Raw genomic sequence first — 8,857 nt, 5'->3', positions numbered from 1 at the left:
CTGCACTCACCCCGGACAATGTCTACAAATATGTACAGATTTACTACCTGAGTGTGGCCGGTGCGTGAGTGAGTGTGGGTGTGAATGTGTGTGAGTGTGTGGGGAAATCCAAGTGTTGATTTTAGTGTTTTATATGTAGTACTATTTATAATAAATATATTGTTGTAACGGAATCCACGTCTGCTGTTTTTGTGCAATCTAGAGCTTGTGTGGGTTCAGTTGGGGGCTCTGTGTGGGTGGTCCCTGGAGTGGTAGTTATTCCATGGGGTGGCGTGGTCGGGCTCGTTTTAGGGGAAGTTTTAACTTCACCTCCCCTAGCACTCTGCCACAGTTGTATAGTAATGTACAATGACAATCAAGAATCTATCTATCTATATACATGCAGGGTTAGTCAAAATTATGTTAACATTTAAATGGTCGAAACCATTCATTCACAAAACATACATCATATGTGCAAGACGATTTACAGGATGGTCTCAACCTGTTCGCCATCGTGTTCAACACACAAAAAACAGCGAGCAACAGTATCATTTAAAGCTCGGACACACATTTCATGGGGAATAGATGATACCACAGTCCTTATTCTGTCCTTGAGGTCATTGATATCACGAACTTTCCTGCTATACATGCGCGCCTTCACCATACCCCATAACCAGAAATCACAGGGCGTCAAATCAGGGGAGTGTGGAGGCCACGGCAATGGTCCACCACAACCTATCCATCGACCTGGAAATGTGTGGTCGAGATAAGCATGAATAGTACGGCCAAAATGTGTCGGTGCGCCATCCTGTTGGAAACACCCCGCCAATCGGATCTGTAGTGGACGTTCATCAATGGTGTACTGCTGCACCAACTGTAAGTAGATGTCTGATGTCACTGTTAGGGTGTCAAAAAAGTAGAGCCCAATTACGCCAGCAGCAGTCACGGCACACTACACATTCAGGAGAAAAATAATCCATTAGTGTTAACATAATTTTGACTAACCATATATATATATATATATCTCATCTCATCTCATTATCTCTAGCCGCTTTATCCTTCTACAGGGTCGCAGGCAAGCTGGAGCCTATCCCAGCTGACTACGGGCGAAAGGCGGGGTACACCCTGGACAAGTCGCCAGGTCATCACAGGGCTGACACATAGACACAGACAACCATTCACACTCACATTCACACCTATGGTCAATTTAGAGTCACCAGTTAACCTAACCTGCATGTCTTTGGACTGTGGGGGAAACCGGAGCACCCGGAGGAAACCCACGCGGACACGGGGAGAACATGCAAACTCCACACAGAAAGGCCCTTGCCGGCCCCGGGGCTCGAACCCGGACCTTCTTGCTGTGAGGCGACAGCGCTAACCACTACACCACCGTCCCGCCCTCTATATATATATATATATATATATATATATATATATATATATATATATATATATATATATATATATATGGCACTGTGGTGTAGTGGTTAGCGCTGTCGCCTCACAGCAAGAAGGTCCGGGTTTGAGCCTCGTGGCCGGCGAGGGCCTTTCTGTGTGGAGTTTGCATGTTCTCCCAGTGTCTATGTGGGTTTCCTCCGGGTGCTCCGGTTTCCCCCACAGTCCAAAGACATGCAGGTTAGGTTAACTGGTGACTCCAAATTGACCGTAGGTGTGAGTGTGAATGGTTGTCTGTGTCTATGTGTCAGCCCTGTGATGACCTGGCGACTTGTCCAGGGTGTACACCGCCTTTCACCCGTAGTCAGCTGGGATAGGCTCCAGCTTGCCTGCGACCCTGCGGCTAGAGATGATATGAGAAACCCATGCCGTCACATCATGTGGTCACAGCATGTGGACTTCATTTGCAACAAAGTTCAGCAGAGAATATACTTTCTAAGAAGACTGAGATCCTTTGGCGCCAGCCAGCAAGGAGATCTTACATCAATTATTCACATCCACAATACAAAGCATTTTACAATATGGGGGGGCAGTCTGGTTCTGTGGCCTCTCAATCCAACTAAAAAACAGGATACTCAGACTTCTGAATATTTGTTCAAAACTGGTAGACCACACTTTGGAGGGAAATTTCTTGGACAGTTGCACTAAACACACACTCAGGATGGCGGACAAGACTGCTCTGGACCCTTCCCATGTGCTGAATCAGGAGTATGAGCTCCTCCCTTCTGGAAGACGTTTCAGAATGCCTAGCTGCCGAAGAAACAAATATAAACACTCTTTTCTCCCTCATTCTATATCATTGCTCAACCAAAGGAGAACAAAATAGCCCTCACACACATTTACATGGAATACATATTTCATTCAATATTATATTACACATCCCAGGAACATTTAAGGTTTTTAATTTATTGGACTGTGCTGCCCTAACAGCTTATGGACCTAGATGCATGACCGGACTCTGGAGGCTATATTGTGTTTTTTATGTGTCTTTTACTGTGCGTGGATTGTGGATTTTGGAGAAGTGCAATGCAAGACAAATTTCTGTGCAAACAGACATTAAGGTATTATCTTATCTTATCTTATCTTATGCCGTGTAGCCTGGTTATGTTGAATTTACAGCGTACAGGCTGTATGATTAGTTTATTAGGCTAGCTCAAAAGTTCGAGTGATGGTCTATTTGCCCCGACTAAGTTTATTTAACAGGTCAACAACAATTTGTGTTCATGTAGACACCTGTAGTTGCCCTGACATAATTTAATCACGTTTTAATGCTACATGGAGCCTACGCAGAACCAGCCGACCATCCCATAGTCAGCCTTTGGCACATTAGTCACATATTGGGATAAAATAGTTGTTGTTTTTTGCCACATAATATTAATGTCAACATAGATTTGTGTTGCCCAGATACTACATATGAATTCCTGGAGTCAACTGAGCCTGGATGCATTGGAGAAAATGTTATTTATGTGTGTGTGTGTGAGAGAGAGAGAGATAAACTTGGAAGACATATTTACATGATCACAGTCTTGTGAGCTGGGATGTCATCTGGGATTTTGAATGTCGTTATATAATAATGTAGCTTAGAATTTGTCTTTGTGGTCCTAAAGGATAGATATATGAGTTAGAAATGAATTTTTTTCATTAAACTGATTATAAATATTACTAGTGATATTTAATAGTCAATTGACACATGCCTCAATTTCCTGAGACATTATGGGTGTTGATAATAACTTAAGTGCCTCAAAAACTATCCCATGAATGTTGAAAGTCCTACCTTAATTTTTACATTGCAGATCAGTCAGAAAGGTCATAGGAGGACAAAGACTGTATTGAGGCAGATGACTTAGGGTCATTAGACACAGGGCCTAAACAAGTCAACCTTCACGATTATCCAATGACTAGCTAGAAAAATCAGGAAGAAGAAGAAGAACAACAACTTTATTCATCACGTACACTTGGGAAATTCCTCTCCGCATTTAACCCATCTGAAGCAGTGAACACACTCATGCACACACTTCTTTCTTAAAAAATACAAGCCCCAGGAAAACTTGACTTAGCCTTTGGTCTTTTCAGTAGGTAGAAACGTCCCTAGGTGACAGTAACTAAAACAACCGCTCTTTACAACTGTGATGAGCAGAAAAGCATTTCAATCAAGAGCAGGTATCTGTGGCTATAATAGGCTATATTTCAGTGCAGGATCAACTGTTTATCATCGTTATAATATTATTAATGATGACAGGAACTTGTCTTGTGGAAGTTCCACAACATGAACTTGAAATATAAATGAAGAGTTTGGTTCCAAAACACTATAAGCTTGAGAAAAAACCCCCCCAAAACTTTCTTTACCAAAAAATTGGTAGAATGAAAACCATTATTTTCTCTTTGAAACGTTAATGTGGTTATAATAATATTAAAAATGCAAATTCAGATTTTTAAAATTTTATCTCATCTCATCATCTCTAGCCGCTTTATCCTGTTCTACAGGGTTGCAGGCAAGCTGGAGCCTATCCCAGCTGACTACGGGCGAAAGGCGGGGTACACCCTGGACAAGTCGCCAGGTCATCACAGGGCTGACACATAGACACAGACAACCATTCACACTCACATTCACACCTACGGTCAATTTAGAGTCACCAGTTAACCTAACCTGCATGTCTTTGGACTGTGGGGGAAACCGGAGCACCAGGAGGAAACCCACGCGGACACGGGGAGAACATGCAAACTCCACACAGAAAGGCCCCGTTGGCCACGGGGCTCTAACCCAGACCTTCTTGCTGTGAGGCGACAGCGCTAACCACTACACCACCGTGCCGCCTGTGTACAGCATATACAGTTAAATTCATAATTGAGTTTCATGCTTAAGAGAATATGGTGATGCATCGACCTGATTTTTGATGGCTTTTGCGACCACAGGGAACCCGACTGTAAGTGCAAAGCAACGTATCTCATAAACACTTGACAACGAAATTTATATCTTTATTTACATAAGACACATGGATTTTTATCCAGCACACATTTTTAAAGGTAGACTAGCCTTTTAGATTTTTCAACTGTAGGTCATAAAAAGGAATTCTCCCCAACACCCAATTATTTTTGTTTAGTGGACCAAAAGCTACTGAATTGGAATCACATACTTATTAGTTTTTTTAGAAACAGAACAATTAATGAATTTAGGGCCACGTGGCTTGAAATATTTTTTCCTGCTTCACCATGACCCAATTCAAGATACTACGTCATGCGTCACGTGGTGGGCTTTCCCCGTTCGCGCAAGGCATTGTGGGATACAAATTTGAAATAGGAGAGAAAAATGGAGGACATGAGTGTGCGAATGAAACGTGAAAGACCGACTACAGTAACAGAAAGTGAGAAGAAAATACGTTATGTTGCGAAGGAAAGGAAATGCAGGACCAAACTAATAAATATTGGCGGTCAGCGAGAACCTCGGTGTGATCAACTGTTCGTTTAGTGACAGAACGATGTAACTGTCAGTGCACGGTCAAGGGTAAACCTGTAGATGGCAGTAATGCAACATTGTGGATGTCAGCTGCCGTAAAACCCAAAAGAAGAAGAAGAAGGTAAACCTGTGCATGTGTACACGGACTTCCTCTGTCTGCTTGACTGCGCAAAGCAAGCGATTTCATGCATATTATTTGCTCGGGAATCCGCTCAAATTAAATAACTTCCCAGCCACAGAATAGCCTGTTTTTTTTTTTTTTATTTTGAGATATTACAGAAATAAGCATATATCACAATGACCAAATTTCAGAGGGAACTAAAGTTCACCAATTTTATTAAATCGAAAGGCTGTCTAGCTTTAATTTGCTTTTTTTTTTAAATAATGTGGGATTATTTATTAACACATTTTACACTCATCGGGAGCTCAGGTTTTGTTGCATATCTAGATCCCAGGAGGAATTGGGCGCGCTCAAAGTGGAAAATAACATTGGACCACATTCTCTGCTTGAATAAGAACATAAACCATTAAGATAAGAAATGTTTGATTCCTTCAAAGTTATTCATTTATTTTGTTCAAAATCTCACTCAAAGTTCAGAATTCTCCGTCTCATCTTTGACTCGTTCAATATCATGCAAGCTGAATGGAATATATCCGATATACCACTCAATGCCAGCCAATATTATTTAATTATTAGAGCTTGTAAACATGCTCACACTGAATCATGAGCAACTTACAAAGAATTACAAGCACTAATGAGTTCTAATGATTTCTAAATATGGGCTTCATTGAAAGTGTTACCACACGTTTATCTACAAGCACGTGGTTTTGACATTGTGATATGAAACATACCGTCTCTGTAAGTGACCTCGTTATTCATGTATAGGCAATGTGAATATCTATGTAGGAAGATTGTAGGGCATAAATTAGAGCTGAAATGTATATCTGTTTATCTCCATTATGAACCTTGTTTCATGGTGCTACCTAGAGGAGAGCAAGTCTCCAGCTGAGGCCATGAATCTCTCTCTCTCTTTCTCACTCTCATTTTCTTCTCCGTAATGTCTTTTGTAATTACTCTGACAATAAGCCTGTTTTTCACACTGCTACGTCTCCCTTCCTTCACATTCTCTTGGTCTCCATTCGCACTTCAGCTGAAAAAGATGCCAAAACTGTTTACATGTATTTTGAAAGGAGAAAAATACAGGAGCATGGGGGATCAGGAGTCAGCCCTCAGCTGTAATTTAACAGAAATCCACATGGGCTGTTGCTCATGTTATATAATTATGTCACACTGAAGGATCGCATGTCTACTTGGAAATATTCTGCATCTACAGTGGTGCTTGAAAGTTTGTGAACCCTTTAGAATTTTCTATATTTCTGCATAAATATGACTTAAAACATCATCAGATTTTCACACAAGTCCTAAAAGTAGATAAAGAGAACCCAGTTAAACAAATGAGACAAAAATATTATACTTGGCCAATTATTTATTGAGGAAAATGATCCAATGTTACATATCTGTGAGTGGCAAAAATATGTGAACCTCTAGGATTAGCAGTTAATTTGAAGGTGAAATTAGAGTCAGGTGTTTTCAATCAATGGGATGACAATGAGGAGTGAGTGGGCACCCTGTTTTATTTAAAGAACAGGGATCTATCAAAGTCTGATCTTCATGTCTGTGGAAGTGTATCATGGCACAAACAAAGGAGATTTCTGAGGACCTCAGAAAAAAGCGTTGTTGATGCTCATCAGGCTGGAAAAGGTTACAAAACCATCTCTAAAGAGTTTGGACTCCACCAATCCACAGACAGACAGATTGTGTACAAATGGAGGAAATTCAAGACCATTGTTACCCTCCCCAGGAGTGGTCCACCAACAAAGATCACTCCAAGAGCAAGGCGTGTAATAGTTGGTGAGGTCACAAAGGACCCCAGGGTAACTTCTAAGCAACTGAAGGCCACTCTCACATTGGCTAATGTTAATGTTCATGAGTCCACCATCAGGAGAACACTGAACAACAATGGTGTGCATGGCATGGTTGCAAGGAGAAAGCCACTGCTGTCCAAAAAGAACATTGCTGCTCATCTGCAGTTTGCTAAAGATCACATGGACAAGCCAGAAGGCTATTGGAAAAATGTTTTGTGGACGGATGAGACCAAAACAGAACATTTTGGCTTAAATGAGAAGTGTTAAGTTTGGAGAAAGGAAAACACTGCATTCCAGCATAAGAACCTTATCCCATCTGTGAAACATGGTGGTGGTAGTATCATGGTTTGGGCCTGTTTTGCTTCATCTGAGCCAGGACGGCTTGCCATCATTGATGGAACAATGAATTCTGAATTATACCAGTGAATTCTAAAGGAAAATGTCAGGACATCTGTCCATGAACTGAATCTCTAGAGAAAGTGGGTCATGAAGCACGACAACGACCCTAAGCACACAAGTCGTTCTACCAAAGAATGGTTAAAGAAGAATAAAGTTAATGTTTTGAAATGGCCAAGTCAAAGTCCTGACCTTAATCCAATCGAAATGTTGCAGAAGGACCCGAAGCAAGCAGTTCATGTGAGGAAACCCACCAACATCCCAGAATTGAAGCTGTTCTGTACGGCGGAATGGGCTAAAATTCCTCCAAGACGGTGTGCAGGACTGATCAACAGTTACCGGAAATGTTTACTTGCAGTTATTGCTGCACAAGGGGGTCACACCAGATACTGAAAGCAAAGGTTCACATACTTTTGCAACTCACAGATATGTAATATTGGATCATTTTCCTCAGTAAATAACTGACCAAGTATAATATTTTTGTCTCATTTGTTTAACTGGGTTCTCTTTATCTACTTTTAGGACTTGTGTGAAAATCTGATGATGTTTTAGGTCATATTTATGGAGAAGTATAGAAAACCTAAAGGGTTCACAAATTTTCAAGCACCACTGTATCAAAGCACAACTTTATTCATTACACACTTGTGAAATTCCTCTCTGCATTTAACCCATCTGAAGCAGTGAACACACACATGTGAGCAATGAGTGCACACACACACCCAGAGCAGTGGGCAGCCATGCTAACAGCGCCCGGGGAGCAGTCGGGAGTTAGGTGACTCGCTCAACGGCACCCCAGCCCAAGGCCATCCCATATCAACCTAACCGCATATCTTTGGACTGTGGGGGAAACCGGAGCGCCCGGAGGAAACCCACGGGGAGAACATGCAAACTCCACACAGAAAGGCCCCCACCGGCCGCTGGGCTCGAACCCAGAACCTTCTTGCTGTGAGGCGACCGTGTTAACCACTTACACCACCATGCCGCTTATCATTTTCTGTACCTTCAGATACAGCTAGACTGTAACCTTAATTCATATATGAATTATTCGTACGCCGTGCTCGTCGGCTATCGGCTCATGTACGACTCGATTTCGTGGAATAGTCGTTAAATAGATGGCTCATGTAAACGCAGGAGTTGTTAAACGGATTCATATATTAATGCAAACATAATACGATCGTTCTTTAGCTTTATTTACGTATATTTGTAAATGTAATATCAGTGGAATCACAATCGTGCCTATTTTGCAACACAGCTCTGACTTCAATTTGTGTTCTCTCTTTAAGGTGCCCATGGATTGTTATGAGAGTTGTGCTACTGGCACCGTTGATGTATCCTGGAGGTTGAAGGCTGTTTCAGTCACTGTGTTTGATTCAGTGCCGTTGGTTGCAGGATATAAATTACTCCAGACAACAAACACTGAAGGCTGTTCTCATCTATACAAAGCAAGCATGTACTCCTCATGCCACTGCTTTCTCTGTCTGTCACGTCTTTCTTTATTCTCTCTCTCTCTCTCATCTGATGTGTGCATATTATCTCCTCGATTTCGACAGTGAAGTGGGAGCATTACCTGTAAGTGAGTGTAATTGAGAGTAGTCTCCCTACTGTGGATTACATTAGCTAGCAAAGTGCCGTACCCATTGACTCAAT

Source organism: Neoarius graeffei, chromosome 23 (genome assembly GCF_027579695.1).
Source record: "Neoarius graeffei isolate fNeoGra1 chromosome 23, fNeoGra1.pri, whole genome shotgun sequence".
NCBI lineage: Eukaryota > Metazoa > Chordata > Actinopteri > Siluriformes > Ariidae > Neoarius > Neoarius graeffei.
This window is presented reverse-complemented; position numbering follows the sequence as displayed.